General features: G+C 30.8%; 1 pseudogene; it reads right to left on the bottom strand.

Moving 5' to 3' along the window:
* The window catches only part of LOC132724162 (sorting nexin-14-like), a 34116-nt pseudogene extending 19093 nt beyond the window's left edge, over nt 1–15023 (bottom strand).
* Between the last annotated feature and the right edge of the window lie 3746 nt (nt 15024–18769).

Raw genomic sequence — 18769 nt, 5'->3', positions numbered from 1 at the left:
AAGGTAAGGTAAGGATTAGTTTGATTAAATGTACTAACCTCTTCACTTTGATGAAATAACGGCAGGAATGTTTTATTGAGTAGATTATATACATGTTCATATGCCCGGAACATCGGTGTAGATGTGCGTAACTTCAGAATGTCATTCAGTTCACCATCTATAACTGAAATATATAGTAAACACCAGGTAGGTCACTGTATATTTCTTCTTATTGACCATAAATAGTATAAGAATGTTAATATATCCTAATTTAAAGTAATACAATAGATTAAATTTTGAAGTCTTTTCTAATAAACAAACCACTTTTTCTGGCTCTTTTCTAGTTTTACAGTTCATTATTCCAGTTTTTATTTTGTTTCTCCTGTTGTTGTTTTTTTTTTCAGTAAATTTCTCCAATTTTCATTTTATTTCTGAAAAAAAAATTAATGTCTCAAGTTAAATGTGAGTAAAAAGAGTTGGGGTGTCTTCTTGTATAATATATCAGACTATTCGGAGCAGCTAGGTAAAGATAACAGTTAAAGACCCTACAATACAAGTACAGGAAAGAACAACTTACTTTCTTGTACTTCAGACACAATGTTTTCTTCAAAATTGATCCGATCTGGAGATTTTGATGAAAAGTAGTTTCTATGTAACTCTTTGAGATCTTCATGTAGCTTTGATAAATCCTGTGTACTGAGATCTGGATCCAATATCTTCTTGTTGAAATCCTCTGAAAAATTAACATATTTTTTATTATCATTGTTGAACAGTTAACTCTTAACCATTATATCTCATAATACAAATCTGAATGACAGAAATAATACAAGCATAAATATTAATGTTTGAAATAATACAAAAATGAAGTTTGATATAAAAAACTTGAAGATTATAGTTAATATTTCTTACATTATAAAACATCGTATTAAAATATTTTTCATGGCAAAGTGTTGTCCGATTAATATTATAAATGAACTTAATATCAGATTTATTGTTAACCTACTCATTTAAAAAAAAACATAAATCATACCACAAGCCAGAGCAAACTGTAGTACATTAACAGCAGCCTCACTTTTCAAGAACTGCATGAACGGGTAGAGCATCTGAGGCTTCTCAGGATCCATTACATCACATAATACAAATCTCAATGTCTGAAATCATACAAGCTTTAAGCTTAATGTCTGAAATCATACAAACATAAAGCTCAATGTCTGAAATCATTCAAATGTAAAGCTCAATGTCTGAAATTATACAGGCATTAAAGCTCAATGTCTAAAATCATACAAATATATAATTATCAATGTTTGAAATGACAAAAACATAAATGTCAATACCTAAAATCATATATATAAATGTCATTGTCTGAAATCATACAAGCATAAAGTCCAATGTCTGAAATCATACAAGCATAAAGTCCAATGTCTGAAATCATACAAGAATAAAGCTCAATATCTGAAATCATACAAACATAAAGTTCAATGTCTGAAATTATACAGGCATTAAAGCTTAGTGTCTAAAATCATACACATATAACTATCAATGTCTGAAATAAGAAAAAACATAAATATCAATGCCTAAAATCAAACAAATATAAATTTCAATGTCTGAAATCATACAAACATTATTATCCGTGTATGAAATCATACTGGCATTCAAGCTCAATGTCTGAAATCATACAGGTCATATACCTTCCTCAGTCTGACCAACAAGGCCAAAACACCATTTTGGGGGAAGGGGCCTCAGCCTTTTTCTTGGGGAAAATATGCATGATTTTGGCATACTTTGGGAAAAGGCCCGTCTCAAATTAAACACAAACTTTTAACAAGTTCTTCAATATAGAAAAGCAAAAAGCACTGGGAAATACTAATAAAGCAGTAAAAGACCTTAATTTAACACCATCATTTAATTTTGTTGTAAATTCTATGTGAAATTTCAAAAGACTTGGGAATTTTGAGGACCAAACTGGGGAAAAAAGAGGCTAGTTTGGTTGGGAAAGCAGCCTATATTCGGCCTCTACAAAGAAGGGTTTTTTGGCCCTGACCAACCAGTCTGTAAACTTGCATATTGCCCTCAAGGCCATGTTTTATTTGTTAAATATATTGCAATATCTCTGTAAATATCATAATGTATAGCTCTTTGATATTTCTTTGCAATTCCAAGCCCTAAAAAACATATGGAAGGAAATTTTCAAACAAGGTTTTCAGCCCTATTACATATTAATAACAAAAATGTGAGAGAGAGAAAAAGGGCCTTAATGCTTCCAAAAACTATCACATCATAAAATCTTGAAATCATGAGAAAATTTGGTTGGAACTCCTTGAGAAATCTTTGACGTATGTAGGACTTGTGTGTGGAAGAAATGGTTAAATATCAGTTTGACACCCACTCAAATAAACCAATATAATAACCTTAGTTTTCTGTTTAAAAGACATTTAGAAAAAAATCCACTTCATTTAAATAAAACTGCTAATATTAAAACCCCAACAATTTTCATTTCACCAAAATTTTTCTCTTTGGAAAGGTAAACTGTAAGTCTTTAATAAATCTTTGACACAGACTTACTAAAATTAAAGCGCTCATTCACGTTAAAATATTTGCAATAATAATATTAGTATAATACCCAACATGAAAACTGGGGCAGATTTACCACAACAGAAAACAAACTTTACCAATACAAGATTAAACATTGTATTGGACAATTTTAATACTTTAACCATACAGGTACACTATATTAGCAAGTACAAGTACTATGTTTATAAAGGTAAAATATCTTAATATCTTATAAGATTGACTAGCAGATACTACAGTTTTTCAACAACATAATAATAATTATTATTATTATCCTACATTGGAAAAAGTCATTATAGAATACAAAATATTGTGTGATAAAAAAAACTGTAATCTCAGTTGTAATTAGATGAATTATTGATATTGAAAGCTCCCTGACTGAATTGAAAAGAATTAACACAACATGGCAATGTTAATGTGGAAAAAGTGTTTTTGTAAATATTGAAAAGTTTAAGTACAATTTATAGTGTGTATAGAATTATATGTACAGAAGAAAAAAAGAATAAAATGAAAGTGTAGTATTGTACCGGAAAGCTTATAAAATAAAGAACCAGGGAATTTGATGTTAGTGAATTAAAGTGTTTTATAAAATATAACAGAAATCATTCATGATGTGAAATAAATACATAAATAAATAATTTCAAGTGAAATATTAAGTGTATGAATTTAACAGAAAATTTAAATGTTTTGAAATTAAGTGTTTAGATGTGTAAAAAGTTAAAAGTAATCAAACAAAGTGCAAAAATGTAAAAGAATTCTTGTAGTACTCTTGAATTAAGTGAAACTTTTTAAATTGCACATAAGAATCTAGTGCCTAAAATGTTGTTTACTCCTTTATTGAAGATAATTCTTTAAATAAAATACAGAAAAAAAATTAAGACTATCTCAAATATTAGACAACTTTAAAGATATAAACAATATGGCAAGTGGCGGAGAAGTAAAAAATGAAACAATCAGCAAGAACGATGGTAAAGACAATGCACCACATACCAATTGTTCACAGAAAAATAAATTACTGAAGGCTTTCGGAAAGATGACGTATTGTCTGGATATACCTTCAGACACACGCCCCTGTGATATAGTCAGTGCCTGTTTCATGGACGATGGGACAATAATTCTGGCAGATAAAGAAAACAAGAAGGTTTTATGGTTGGTTGCTTTTGGTCGGGGCACTATCAGAAATTACGTACACCTGTCTGATTATCCATGTCAAGTGTGCGTCGTCAATGACCAGAAAGTTGCAGTTACTATACCGTTCTCACAGGAAGTTCAACTCATTTCGCTGGAACGAGGAATGAAAGTCACGAGCAAGGTTAAGCTTGGAATTATGTGTCGTGGTATTGCATACGCAAAGGGAAATTACTACATATCTGACGCATTAGACACTATACATGTCTACAGGTTATCAGGGAAGAAGGATAGAACGATAAGTTTATGGGAGCCAAACAAAGAAGACTCGGGTGTCAATCATCTAGCAATAACTAAGGATGCATCAAGAATTTATGTGGCTAATGGCAAAAATGGACTGATAGTGCTTGACAACACCGGAAATGTGGTAAGAAAATTTAACGGCCCGGAGTTGAAATGTGCTCACAGTTGCTATGTAATGGAAAACGGAAACGTTCTGGTTTCTGGTGCCAACTCTAATAACGTTGTTCAGCTGACAAGAGATGGTGAACTGATTGGTGAAGTGATAGGTACAAAGGAAGGAGTCTGGGGAGTTTATGCTGTATGTTGTGACAAAGAAAATTCTAAACTCTGTATCAGTAGATACTGCCAGAGTGACATCATAGTATATAATACATCATAAAGTATAATTAATACGTCATAATGTATAATACTTCATAATGTTTAATACTTCATAAACTAGTGTTTCAATTCTGATGAGTAAAAAAATACATAAGGATTAAAAAATTACAAATCACAGGCTGAATGTTTATCTTAAATTCTTTTTGGACACATTGTTAATGAGGCAAAATGCTAAAGAGTAAAATTGTCATAGAGGAAAAATTCCAAAGATTTATATTGTCATAGGGGCAAAATTCCAAAGAGTAAAATTGTCATAGGTGGTAAAATTGTCATAGGGGAAAAATGCCAAAGAGTAAAAGAGTACAATATATGACTATAAAATTGAAATTCAAATAAAATACATGCAAGTACTTGTTACTCTGTGTATAATTGATAACAGATGGAAACAAACTGTTTAATCAATATCTCAAAATGTGGTTTTTAGCTCGACTTTTCGCAGAATAATCGAGCTAATGCAGTCACCAATTTGTCGGCGTTGGCGTCCCTGTGGTTAAGTTATTGCGTGTAAGCAGGTATCTCCATAACTCTTGAAGGGAATGGATTGAAACTTCACACACTTGTTCTCTGTGATTATCTAATATGATTGGCACAAGTCCCATAACTCAGATTTGCTTTTTTGCATAATTATGCCCCTTTTTCGACTTAGAAAATCTTGGTTAAGTTTTTGGGTGCAAGCTGGTATCTCCATAACAACTGAAGGGAATGGATTGAAACTTCACACACTTGTTCTCTGTAATTATCTAACATGATTGGCATAAGTCCAATAACTCTGATGGCTTTTTAACATAATTATGCCCCTTTTTCAACTTAGAAATTCTTGGTTAAGTTTTTGCGTGCAAGCTGGTATCTCCATAACTACTAAAGGGAATGGATTGAAACTTCACACGCTTGTTCTCTGTGATTATCTTACATGATTGGAATAAGTCCCATAACTCTGATTTGCTTTTTTGCATAATTATGCCCCTTTTTCGACTTAGAAAATCTTGGTTAAGTTTTTGCGTGCAAGCTGGTATCTCAACTACTGAAGGGAATGGCTTGAAACTTCACACACTTGTTCTCAGTGAATATCTAACATGATTGGCACAAGTCCAATATCTCTGATTTGCTTTTTTGCATAATTATGCCCCTTTTTCTTCTTAGAAATTCTTGGTTAAGCAAATATCTCCATAACTACTGAAGGGTTTGTGCCTTTTTTTGACCAATTTTATGCATTTTATAATAACAAAGCAGTGATTAACTCGATTAAACATCTGAATAACAAGCCTTTGTACCTTTTTGGACAATTTTATGTATTCATATAGGCAAGCATTATTATACTCAATGAAACACACTTGTGACAACTTTTCGAATAGTTGAGCGTTACTGTCCTCCGACAGTTCTTGTTATATATTGCAATATTCGATTTTGTTTTAGTTAAGATACTAACAAAAATACTGCTAACTTTAATTACCAAAAAACTAGAACTATTTCATTCAGCAAGAGTGATTTAATGAAGGCTTTCATATGTCTAACAACTAAACCATGTTAACCTATAGCTCTTCAGCGCTTCTTATGTAAAATTCTTCCAAGTATAATTTCCAATAACCGTAAATTATACCATACCTAGACTATGGTATAATTTTCAGTTTTGAAGATGGAAGGAGTAATTGTTTCTGGGCGGAGCTATAGTTTAAAACAGATACACCATTGGTGCATTGACGATTTCTGGGTTTGCGTAAATTATACCATAATCACTTCGTCTCGTGAGGTTAAGGCATAAGAAAGGTCACGTGATTATGGTATTATTTACGCAAACCCAGAAATCGTCAACGCAGCAATGGTATATCTATTACCTAAACTATATTTAAATCTACTACATTCAACAACACTTTGTTCCCTTAAAAATTTAAACAACAAAAACAAGGGAGTGAGCTGGGTCAGACTTTAACTCCATCACCATGGCAACATGATCACACAGTGCAATGATGTCAGGTAATGGCCTTTCAAGACCAACAAAGTGAGGACACATACAGTATATTAAAGGAACTCCACTGAGCCTTAAATAATATATTTTGTAATTCTTTCTTAAATTATCCGATACACTTAAATTTGAAAACCAAGCATTTGATGATATATAAATATAAATGGTATTAAATTGATAATTGATTTTTATGCGATTTTTGGCCTTTTGGCATTTCAACCCATTTGGCACAATAAAATTGATTTTTTTCTTGGAAATGGAGTGAGCAAAATGAGATTTTTATACACAAGTTATTTGTCTAGACATACATATAAAAAAATCTTGAAAAAATATTTTCTATCCCTTTATGTCAACAGACCTCAGTGGAGTTCCTTTAATGTAATGTCAGGACTATTCATTGGTGAAGATATTAGTATATAAATAAACTCAGAGAGGGTGAGTCAGCAAAATAACGATATAACGTATCCAAGTATTACAAATTTGAAATTAAATCATAAATGTAAACAATGAATCTACTAAAATAATTAAACTGTAATCCCTTACATGTAAATAACATATCAATATACATATATTCTACATTTATATAATATGGAAACTGATTTATTTTTCATAATATCATTAAAAAAATAAGAAAGAAAGTGTCTGCATTTTTCTTTAATTCTTGCTTGTCAATTTCCTTCATTTGATGGTCTATGATACTTTATTCAAGAAAACCTATTCTGAAGTTAATATTGAATCTATGAGGATAAACTAACGAGAATATTTGAGTTTTTTTTAATTTTGACTCTGATCTTGATCCTGATCCTTAAATCTAAGTGGACATGGGGCCTTGTGATTCAAGTAACATAACCTTAGCCATATGACTAGTGAGTTGTAATTTATTTAAACAAATGCCCTCTCTGGCTGTACATATAAATATATACATATATCTACTCTATTTGTCTTTATGAATATCTCTAGAACTTACCGATTTACTGACTTTTGTTATTTGTTCGGGGTCACTAAGAGAGCCTCGTATCTGGTTATTAAAGTTTGCTAGAAATGAAACCATAGGTGATGGTGTCTCTGGTGGTGGGGGCGGCTGAAACAAAACAAAAATTTTGTTAATTGTTTTGCTTTTCTTAAACTTTTGGTTAAAAATATTTCTATTCATCTATTTCCATAGGGAAACTTTCTAAAAAAATAATGATAATACACCATTGAATATGAGTGAAAGCATCAATTTTTCACTGATACAACAACATATAACAAGACAGCATAGATAATTTTATCATCAACAAAGGTATTTCAAAGAGAAACTCCTTCCTCGTCTTGAGACTCCCAAATCTGTAAATGTTAATGACATTGAATATAACCAGATTTGTTATTTCTTTTGAGCGGATTGGTTCAAATGAACGTGTATATGATGAAAAATATTTTGTTAATTTATAACCAGTACCTGTTTTATACAGATAAGTAAAAACTGATCTTGTATCTAACACTTATCAAAACCATCCACACATAATACTTTCATGGTCTGTTGTCAAACATATCAAGATAATTCATTACAGTTTTACACTCCTTCAATAATGGACCAATTTACTTAAAGAATCTAAAACTTAAAGAATCTAAGTTATAAACAGAAAATATAAATAACTTACAGGTGTATCATCCAGGAAAATCAGAATAAGGTTATTAACTAGGTCCTGAAAAATAAACACAGATATTTTAAATTCATAATGATTAAGATGAAGATAAATCCACTGCATATACATGTAATTTAACAAAACATCTTCATCATGAATATTTTTTTCTGTCAAGATATAAAATATAGTGTGTTATGATTTCTTCTTTTTCAATGTAAGTACATGTATATTTTTCCTAGCAAGAAATTATATTGTGACGGCTGAATGTTATTCTATGAGCTTTCATATCCAGGATAAGTACATGTATATCTTTTGGGAATCTGAGAAAATATATTATCTTTAAAATCAGTCAATAAAAACCATGAATTTCACCATATTTATAACATGTTTTGTTTTTATAAAGAACAAAATATGTTATCAAAGTATCAGAGAAAAATATTGTCTTAATGCTTTCCACATAAACTTTATATAAGCCATTGATGGACAGTAAGACAATTACTCTAGCAGCAAGTACAGATGACGATATCTGGTTTAAAGTGAACTGTTAAGGTCAAAAAAGCTATGAAACATCTGTATAGTCAACACAGAATGATTTCATTTAAAACAAGCAACTTATATTACATCTATGGGGTGAACACAGACATTTTCTAGCACTGTTGTAAACCCTAAAAAAATCCAACCTCAGGTGCAAATATAGCTTTACATTTATTTCTGCAACAAAAATTATCAAATATAGCTTATATTAATGCATTACTTGCAGAACAAAACCTCCAATTATCAAGGGAGTATACATACCGGGTTAGCAACAGCATCCATTGCTGGCATGATGACTGAAGCTGCTAGGATCTCTCGTAATAATGCACATGTCGCCCTGAAAATTTTGTAAAGATAAATATTATTGCAGAAGTATCATAAACCATCAGACCAAAAGCACTGCATGCAGTGTTAATGCTCATTTGTTTAAAAGGGGCATAAAGTAAAAAAAAATGCTTTCAGAATTATGGCCCTTGTCTTACAACTAACTGCACCTTATCATGATAAGTAAGTATTTCAAATTTCATGTTGATGCCTGTGAAATGTTTCAATAATGGGCTACATTAACTTTTTTGCACCACAACAACAACAATGTCTAGAATAAAGACCAAACAGTCCACATTTTGGTTTGGTATGGCATGAGCTGGCAGCTTAACAGTACCATGAACTCTTCATAAGCTGGATACCTTCCTCAAATGAAAGAATCCCTTACACTGGTGAAATGCTAAAGGCAATCTACCTTTCCTTCACAATGAAGGCTCTAGATTGAACTATAGAAGAAAATATTATTTTTAGCATTATTATCAAACATTACTTTTAAACATTTGTAAGAATGGACAATAATCTTACTTGGATTGTAAAGCCTGTGGATTCAAGATGTACGGGAACATTTGCTCGACTAATCTACGTATGTATTCCTGTTCTGCTTTACGACTCTGCATGGCATAGTGAAGATTTGGACCCAGGTGATGTAGAGTAGATTCCTGTATGTCAGCATTTTCACCAGCTGTAATATATATTATATATTAACACATATGTATAATATTTGTGAATATACAGTCTGGAAATTTTACACATTTGTTTTTTCTACTAATTAAATTTGGTACAAAAAAGTTTTGAAAAATTGATAGTATAACATGGTTTTATCTAAAATACATCCTTCAATTTTTTTTATACTTATATCAACAGGGTGGTATGATTTTTTACTAAATTTGCAACTGAACTCAATTCTGTATAGTTACTAATCTAGCAATCATAGGCAAACTAAAAACTGATACAGAATATCAATATGAAACTCTAGCATCTGATTGGCTGTCTATCACATTACATAATTTGAAATTGACCAATCACTGAGTAATCAGTATCACATTTAGACTGGTACAGTTACCTGTAGCTCTGGCTTGCATATATGCGTGTAAATGTTGAAGTCCAGCCTTTATAAGTCTTTCTGTGATCATTCTTGGAACATCAATCTGAAATCATAAACATTATGTTTAACCCTAGGCCTGCTAGTTGCAACAGATTCTACCCATCCAACTAGTGCAGACCATGATAAGCTGGGACATCCATGCCATATGATCATAATCTGCTCCTTTTGCTATTCAGTCAGTGCATATTTTGACATTTTTCCTAAAACCGATGAATTGTTTTATCCAGATTGAGAGATGGTCAAGTCCATTCATGACGAAAATCTTTAATTTGTAATATGGCGCAACACCTTCATTTGAATTTATGAAATTATAGAAGCTGTTACTACAGTTAGTTATAAGGCATATAATTCAGTATAATCTATAAATCTAGAAAAGGAGGAACTTGTGTTTTATTTGTTGTTGCTTTCTCAAACTCTGCCATGATGTGGCAATGGATCAAACTTACAACAAAGGCACTCATATACAGAATTCATAAGTTTCAATACCATAATTGTTCTCTTCAAATAAAGATTCATAGAGCTAAGTCAAATATATGAGTATTTTTAGCATTACTATTTCTCTGAGATGGTGAAAGAAAGACAACTCCAATCAAATGTCTTTCTTACAATAAAAGGTCAAATCTCTAATCAAAATCTCATTACAAATCAGATCAAAAGGCAGTTATTCAGTTTAAAACATCATTATACAGATCAAAGGGTCATAATGTAGACTAAAAGGTCAAAATGAAGAACATAAGGTCAAAATTCAAATCAAAAGGTAACAATTCAGACATAAAAATTAACTTCATCTCAAGTCATTAACCTTTTTAGCTCTTCTCAACAGAACAGAGAACAGAAATCTCATTGAAGTTCTTAATTCATCCACAAACTCTTCATCTGTACTCACATTCCTGAAAATATGAGGCGAAACAATTAACCACCACCCCACTAAATATAATTTCTCTAATTTGATAAATGAACTAAACCTTCTCTATTTTGATCTATGAACTGGACTTTTCCTAATTTGATTGATGGACTAGACTTTCTCTAATTTGATTAAGAACTAGACTTTCTCTAACTTGATTTATGTACTACACTTTCTCTAATTTGATTGATGTACTAGTCTTTCTTTAATTTGATTTATGGACTAGACTTTCTGTAATGTGATTTATGAACTTAATTTTCTCTAATATGATTACTGAACTAGCCATTCTCTTATTTGATTAATGACCTAGACTTTACCTTATTTGATTTATGTACTAGTCTTTCTCTTATTTGATTTATGAACTAGACTTTCTCTAATTTGATTTATGAACTGGGCTTTCTCTAATTTGTTTTATGAACTAGACTTTCTCTAATTTGATTTATGAACTAGTCTCTCTAATTTGATTTATGAACTAGACTTTTGTTAATTTGATTTATGAACTTGCTTTTGTAAGATATCAAAATGAAAGCACTGGAATTGATCAACCAGCATACAGAATATAGACAAAATAAACACCTGTACATCACTTCAGTGTTTTTATATTTAATTGGTCATTGAATCTAATAAATTAGTAGTAAGTGTTATATACCACTTGGAACAGTATGAGGGCATCAGATGAGATGAGGGACATTCCACTTTCGATTACCTCTGATGGACACCCTCAATACTCAAAGTAAGTCTGCAATTTTCACTCATCTAGTTTAATCTCATTTATTATAAAAAAAAATTTCTTTCCAAAATAGTTGTTTTAGACTTAATCAAACCAATTCTGCAATTTTCATGTATTTTTGCTGTTTTTAATGCTTCAGAGGGATCATTTTTTCCAGATATTTATACAGACAGAATACAACCATCATAATTGGCACTAGAGTTTAGAAAGTTAGAAAGGGCTATAAACTGTGAAAAAGATCATTTTTTGCCTTATTTGCAATTTTATTTCACAGTAAGCAAAGGTAAACTGTCTCTTTTTTCAATGCATATGAAAAGAATATTAAGTTCTAGATTAAAATTATTACTTACTTATACCATGTGTAGACAAATTCATTCAGGACAATGGTCAGAAACTAAAAAAAAAATTTGTGTTAGAGGAATCATTGTGCTTTTGCTCAATATTGTAAGTTCAAAAAAACATTATTTGCGATGGTATTACCAAATTTACATTTCATGTAAATAAAGGGAGGTAATTTGAAATTTATTTTCATTAAAGTCTTAGCAAAGTTTTTCAATAAGAAATGAATGCATAGATTTTAATGATTACTTATAATGCCAATAAACATTTGCAGTACATATTTAACAACATATTCTTGGATGTTTGGAAATTGTTTTTTAAGAATAATTATATACAGTTATATAAAATTTCACTTAAGTGTAATTACATCCTTAATTACAACATAGAGGATCTTTAAATGACATAATTAAAATATAACCTCTTCAAATGCTGCATCAACTGATTGTCTAATCTCTAGACTTGTCCATGGTTGAAAAGCTAGAATGTTTAACTCTGGTCTGAAATAAACAAAAAACAAGTTATATAAATAATCTTTTCTTCTATTGCAGTTATTTTAAATCTCCACAGGATTTATGAAGATACCAAATCTTTGGTTGACATTTACTGGTGAAGGAAGACCAAAGATGCCCTTCTGTGCATTATTTCAGGCACGAACAGGCACCAGAGTGGAACCAGCGATGTTATGTAAGCTAGTTGGACAGCTTTCTCACATGATAGAATCCAAAGTCCCTGTCAGGATTCGAACCCACAGCGGTGATAGAATTAACAATCTATTACAGTATAAAAACTTTTAGAGGTCTGGATGCAGATGCCAGAGTATGAAAAATGTTGTATGGTTGGTCTTTGCAATCAGGTGGTCTATCAAAGAAGGTATTTTCCATTCATGTGAGCACATATTTGGAGACAAATTTTCAAAATCTGTACAATATTTGTATGTAGTCTTAAACTTTATATACATGTATAAGAGAAATAGTAACTGTTAATAATAATAATAAAAGTAATAAAGAATTAATTTAAAGAGGCAACATAGTTTGGCATGCCCAGTCTTCCCTATGAGCCTTTATCAAATATACAATGTACATAATATAAACATTTACAAACAACAGGTATGATAAAAAACAACAAACCATTTACAAATAGATAAGAAACATATAAAATGAATAGCTATTGGAAAAAAACATTAAATAAAGAATATAAACATCACAAGTAAAATATACATTTATCAGTTTTATAATAAAACTTTGTGTATTTCATTTCCAGTTAAACATTTACATGTAAGGAACATACAAACCTATGTCTCGGACATTTTCTCTGTCCACACACTGTACATACAGTCTTCATTAATGTAAATTCATCATCAACTTCTTCTCCAGACTGTAAATTGAAAATTAGAGAAAATGAGTGAAAATATATATCTGAATTTCAAACTGAACATTAATGAAAAATGGGGTGGGGGACCTTAAATACACTCATCATTATAATGCTAATCTCAGTATATCCTTGGCTTGCCAACAAAAAATGTGTACATTTTTTGTATTAATAAATTTGTGAAAAAGTGTAATCTCAATAAAAAGTTTAAGGCAAAAACACACAAGTCTAGTAAGAAATAAAACAAAAGGTTGGGGCAGTGTCTTTGAGTGCCCCAAGCTTAGGCTAGTGTTATGGGATTGTAAATTATAATATACAGTTCTTTTAAAAACACTGTCTTGACAGCAAATTTTAATGTTTCAATTAAATGTTACACACTAGAGAAGTTTCTGTTTTAAAATCAATTCAACAAAATGCAAAATATTTTATAAGAGATAGTTTTTCATACCATTCATTTATGTATATAATAAAAGCAAGAAATACCTTTCTGTGTTTTTGAAGATTGAACAATGGCAATAAACTTGGTAGCAGAAAATCTCGACTGAAATATAAATTTTTATTACAATATTTCTGTTCAGAGGAATATCATAATATCAAAAGACTTAATGTCAAAATAAGAACTTCAGCCCACATATTACAACTAATAAGGCTCGTCAAAGAGACATCAAAATATCTTTTGAACAGGAGTTTGACAGTAGGCCAAAACAGTAAGTTAAACAGGTCAAACCGAAAATGCTTGATTAATTAGGCTACAGCCCAGGATGTTGAATAGACATCTTACACAACATAATTGTGAAGTATTGAATATACAGATGGTGTGACTGAGTCATACATATAATATATTATACTTGTATCATAGTTTAGGGACCTTTCTGTTGAAAATGTGTCAGAGTTAAATCGTATACATACATGCACAGTGCATTAAGTTTAACTGAAGTGTAGGTATTAGTTACCCGCACTCCAGAGCATGCCCATTGATTGGCTCATTTTTGCTGGGGTGTACTTATTGTGACAGCAGAGAAAGGGAAAGTGATAGAAATAACATATTCAGATGATCGTTCATTGGTTACTTTTTTCTGGGGATTCATATTTTGACAACAGGGAACGTGTTTTTGTTTGACTATGATACAAAAGAGAAAGAACATCAAAACACTCGGCAATCTAATTAACGCCCCCTCATTCAAAATCAGATAGCCTTGTATTTCGATGCTCTTTCTATTATCTTATGTAGTACCACAAGCCGCACGATCAGGCTTTCAATAAGAAAAGGCAGTCATCGCAGTTGAACACTTCCTAATTTTATATCATGTATTGTCAATCACTTTATAATCAATCACAACATTTCTATATTTTAATTTTATTTTTTAAAGCAAGAAGAAAATAAATAAAATAAACATTAATTTTACCTGAGAAAACAGTAGGAAACTATAAGACCAAAGACGAACGACCATAACAACAAGGTAACCAGTATGTATCTGTCAAAATAAAGCAACATGGGTCAATTAACAGAAAAGAAAAATATGTAAACACTGGAAAAAACAAGATTCTTCCTAAAATGAGTGGGTTTTATAATGTTTTTACAAGTTATATAGAGAAACAATAAAAAAACAAAATCATATTTAATCCTTATAAATTTACCTGTAAAATAAAACTGTTATTAACAACAGACACGCCAGGAATGTTGTGAATTTGGAATGTTTATAAAGGTAATATTTGACAAGGTACAACGGGACGGCCATTTTGCCACCTTATAAATTTTTCATATCGTAATATTTACAAATTTTTTAGGCACAAAGCTACTAATTCTTGATAACAAAGGCTGAAAAACACTATTTTTTCTCCTTATTTCTTTCTCTTTTTTTTATTTTACAAAGTTAAGTAAGATGATATAAAAAAAAAGGTGTAAACCATTATGAATTCTTTGCAATAAAACATGGCTTGGAATTAAAGCTGTGAATAAACTTGTTGCACAGTCCCTTAACAGTGATTAGTCAGACTAGGCTTACTAAGCTCATTTTTCGTTTTTATTTTGATATTGAAATCCCTACACATCAAATGGACTGTTCCAAATTCAATGCAGGGCTAATCCATTATATAAATTCAGTAAGAACATGCTTAAAATAACAAAAATATGAAAACTAGAATACTATACCTGAATATTTATGTTTCTCCAGTCATCCAGCTATGGGCAATTCTCCTACTTCATTTACAAAGCATGTATAATACCTTTTTTATATTCTTTCCTTCTATACATGCTTTTTGCTTGAGAACATTTTTTATGGCTACATGTGGGCCAAAAAGACTCCTTAGGAAGTACACTTGTATAAACAATATTTAAGTTCTGTTTTCATTCATAACATGCATTTATAGCAATCTTGAAATGATGAGTTTCATATATAATGCTACATTGCATTTCTTCCAATCCCTCAGAATCAGTTACCAATGTGTCTGCAGGCAAAGGATTGTACATTTGTATTCCAGGGGTATCTGGTTTGATCATCAAGTGACACGAAAAATCTCTCGAGATAACTTACCTCGGACATAGTCTAGTGGTCATTCATGTCTTACTGCTTTCCAGAAATCAAGTTAGATCAGTAATAAGGTAGTCTAACACTTGCGGACTAATTAGTAATTACTGGTTAGTTATCCGGGAAAGCAGGTTAGGTGGACGTACCACAGATATCTTAATATTTAGCTCCATGGACGCACTGACTGGCAATCAGCATAAACATCACACAAACAAGCAGTTTGCAGTATATTATGCTTTTACTTCGTCATAAATGCAATCTGACTTAGTTTAGCCCTTTTTTATATACATGTATAAGAGATCTGAACATGAAATTCGAAGATCAAAGGAGTGGGGGATGATATCTTTAGATACAGAGACCATAGGAAATGAACCTTATTTTGGTCCAATTTTGTTGCCATTTGAAAATGTCAGTTTTTCAAATGAAATTCGTAGTTGACCAGGTGGGGGGATACTATTTCAATAGAGGTGCCAAAGTTATGGAACAAGTATAAATATACTAGTAATGCTTGAGGAAAGGGATCATCTTTTACAATCTTGAAGAAATTCTATTAAGGGAGCAACCAATTTTAAGTCAACAAGATTTACTAATTAGTCGTAAGTGTGTGAAAACACATTAAAAGCCCATAATGCCCAAACAAGGCTTTAATTTTTATTTATCTCAAGATTGTAATTTTTGTTGTCCAATTGACCAATAACCTGAATCATATCTTGCTTCTGTTGCATTTTTGCGATTTCTAAAGAAGGAAATAATAATTTGTTTCTGGGACATAATGTGCCTTTAAAGAGCTAGGCATATCTGTGATGCAGTGGTAATATTTAGCTAGTAATAATACAGGTAGAAATAACTTCAAACAAGGTTATAATTACTGTTCTTTTATTTAGTTTTCATCGTCTGTTACTGTACAAAATGTTGAATAACTAATTTATAATCTGTACAAAATAATGTATAGCTAACTTAACTTTCTGACCTACTAATACAAATAAAGTACTAACCATTTACATAACATGTACAAGCTAAATAAGGAAACGAAAAACACACACAAAAAATGGTGCAATTATCAAAAAGTTGCTGACTTTATAACAATGCTATCTAAGACTTGTAGAGAACTGAATCAATCTACCAACAGTGACAGGATATAAAATTACTTTCATATATTCATATATATATATATATACTAAAAACTGACACACAAAACTCTGTTGTATTGTTTCAGTAACAGACTGTTTTCTCTAACATGAAAACTGTTTATCTGTCAATATTTGGGCCAGTTTTAAGTACAATTATCAAATTTTATTCATTTCCATACTATGTTATGATAATTTTGTACAATGCAGTAGTGGTATTGGTAGTTTACAATCCGGATCACGGAAGTAAGCCACATTGAATTTACCAGAGCACAGTTCATCTTATTACAACATGATTTTAACTCTCTTTTTTTTAAGTTTTAGCAAACAATTTTGAATCTGAAATTATATTGCTTAAAAAACAAGATTTAAGCATTAAAAATTCATTAGTCTATACGTATATAAATAATTTTCTTGACAAAAATTTTTAAACATATTTCCTCATCCCCTCCCCCACCCCAACTTAACTATAACTGTAAAACTGATTCCCTTTTATGTTTAGTTTTCACCTTTGACAAAAGATGGTCAAGTAAAAATATACGCTCATATATATTCCTAACCTAATAAAGTCATACAGGTTAGTAAAGAGGAATAACTTACTTCAGTTTTGATTTTTTTTTAAATCAAATTTGACACACAGTGGACCTTTCTTTCCCTGGAAGACATGACACTAAATAACAGCCAGTGTCATAAACAAGGTAGATTGTTTAAAGCAAACAGTAACATCTAATAATAAAAAAAAAGTATCAAAATATATTCTCATCAAATCTTTAACAAATAATGCTTCATACAAACCAAGTCATCTATAAAATGTATAAAATATGAGGGACTGATGCAACACTGCCATGCAACTGGATCGGCAATTTTTATGTAATTACTTTAGTGAAGTTTCAACACTGCCATAACTTGATTTTTACATTAATTTAGCTATTAAAATGTTGTGTTGACAATGCTTGCTAATTGATGCTGAAGTTCATTATGTTACCATAGTGTTGTGTTGCAACACTGCAGTAACATGAACATTTATTTAGATATTGTAATGATGTGTTGACAATTCCCTAACTTTATCTTTACATACTTTCAGTTACTATGGTGATAAGTTTGTCAATGCCATCACTTAATCACTTATTAAAATGTTGTGTTGGCATAACACCTGAACTTGATCCTGAAGTTCATTTACATACTATAGTGTTGTGTTGCAAGGCTGCTGTAACTTGAACGTTGCATTCACTTAATTACTATAATGTTGTGTGGACACTGATCCTTAAGTTCATTGAGTTACTATACATGTAGTGTTGTGTTGCAACACCACTTCAACTTAAACGTTGCGTTCATTTGGTTATTTCAGTGATGTGTAGCACCCTCGATACATAGTCATACAAAATTAATACTAGTGGATAACACCTCTTTTCTTATAAGCAACAAAGCAATTTAAGATACAAAATTATAATTAACAGAGAAGTCTATTTTAAAATATATAAATAAAGAGGCCAGTATCACTTGCCAGCTAAACACTAAAGACAAAAAGGTGCCAACATGGCAACACAGTGTCAAACAGAATAGTAAAATAAATACAGCTTATATAGGGCTAACTAGAAAAACATAAACATTGTGTAAATTCAACAGTCAACTAGAGTTCATTCTATTCTAAGATGACATAAACGTAAATTAAAATATATATATTAGTGTATCAAGATTTCTTATGTAAGTACACATAATTTGTCAACAGTAAATAATACAGTTCATTCTTAGAAATACAAAAATTTAGTTTTTCAGATCTTAAAAGGGTATAGAGCTATATCTTATGAAATATTTTTATCAACAGTAAAAATATGTTGTTCCCATGATATTGTGGTAGATTCTCGAAAG

Source organism: Ruditapes philippinarum, unplaced genomic scaffold (genome assembly GCF_026571515.1).
Source record: "Ruditapes philippinarum isolate M1 unplaced genomic scaffold, ASM2657151v2 ctg90_1_1_1_1, whole genome shotgun sequence".
Lineage (NCBI taxonomy): Eukaryota > Metazoa > Mollusca > Bivalvia > Venerida > Veneridae > Ruditapes > Ruditapes philippinarum.
The sequence above is the reverse complement of the archived record's forward strand: the minus strand, read 5'-3'. Positions and strand labels throughout refer to the sequence as shown.